Source organism: Octodon degus, unplaced genomic scaffold, assembly GCF_000260255.1.
Source record: "Octodon degus isolate 3935 unplaced genomic scaffold, OctDeg1.0 scaffold00003, whole genome shotgun sequence".
NCBI classification, from domain to species: Eukaryota; Metazoa; Chordata; class Mammalia; order Rodentia; family Octodontidae; genus Octodon; species Octodon degus.
The window spans coordinates 33,921,150-33,922,429 of record NW_004524579.1 but is presented as its reverse complement, the minus strand read 5'-3'; the positions used below and the strand labels follow the sequence as shown (position 1 = coordinate 33,922,429).

Genomic DNA, 1,280 nt, shown 5'->3' with positions numbered 1-1,280 from the left:
AGAGAGAGAGAGAGAGAGAGAGAGAGAGAGAGAGAGAGAGAGAAGAGAGACAGAGACAGATAGAAAGAGAGAGACAGAGACAGAGACCAGAGACCAGAGGCAGAGGAATGAGAGAGGAGAGAAAGAGAAGAGACAGAGACCAGAGACAGAGGAGAGAGAGAGAGAGAGAGAGAGAGAGAGAGAGAGAGAGAGAGAATGAGATTGAAATTTTTCTCCCTTCTTGCAGTTGAAAAGGGCAGTTTCCAGAACACCCCACTTTGCTCTTAGTGGAGAGTGAGAGGAAGGATTTGACACAGCAGGAGAGCTAGGGTTTTTTTTTTTTTTTTTTTTTTTGGTTTGTTTTTTGTTTTGTTTTGTTTTTGGGGGGTTCTCGAAATTGATCAACGGGGATGGAGTTTTCTGTTTTTAAAGAAGAAAATTGGCTTTTTTCTTTCTCTCTGGGATTGGAAACATGAGGCAACAAGAGAAACTCCGACTATCCATTATCTTTGGGATCTCAAGCTTAGTGGACAGAGTCAGAGCACAGAAAGTGCTAAAGGGCTGACCGCCCTGCGCGCCTGAGCTGCCCTTTGTGTATGTCTGCCCCTGACGTCCAGGTGTGCAGAGGCTGCCCTAAGCAGTGGGAGCCAGAGAAGCACTGCTCCTTGTGATCCCTGCTCCCCACAGACGGCCCTTCGTGGAGGGCTTTAGAGAAAGGATGCACTTCTAATCCTGCGATTGAATGCAGACATCACGAAATCATAGATTCTGAGCCCGGAGAGACACTTCATGAGGCCAGCTGCTCAACTCTGCACTTTAAAGCACATGAAATATAATTGTTTGAAATTTTATTTTACAGATAAATTCGTTGAGTTTCCAGGAGAAAAATTAAGAGCCGAGGTGCCTGCTCAACGCTTTACTCCATAGACCCAAACCCCATGCCGCTGCCCATCCCCGCCTCACCCCTCCTGAGAAGACTGCAAACAAGTTTTTCCTAACCCACATCTGAACTTTGAACCCCGGGCCACCCTAAGGGGAACCAGACGCATCACCGGGCACTGTGCCGCCAGGAAAGTCGAGGCAGCTGAACACCTGGGGAGGCGCCGGGCGCGGTGCTAGCGTGGGTTTGTCCCCGGGCGGGAGGTGGCTCTGGGCGCGGGCAGCTCGAGCTGCGAGGACACCGCGGCGCCCCGGGTCCCGGTGTCGCGTTCAGCCCGGCGCGCGCCCAGGCCCGGAGCAGAGGCGGAGGCCCCGGGTGGCCCGGCCAGGGCCCTCGGAGGCTCGGGAGCCCGATCGCAGGC

The 1,280-nt window shown here is 53.0% G+C and overlaps 1 long non-coding RNA gene across 2 annotated transcripts in view; it reads right to left on the bottom strand.

Moving 5' to 3' along the window:
* The window catches only part of LOC111816753, a 60,657-nt gene that overhangs the window by 58,821 nt on the left and 556 nt on the right, over positions 1 to 1,280 (bottom strand). The gene's annotated exons all lie outside the window — the stretch shown is intronic.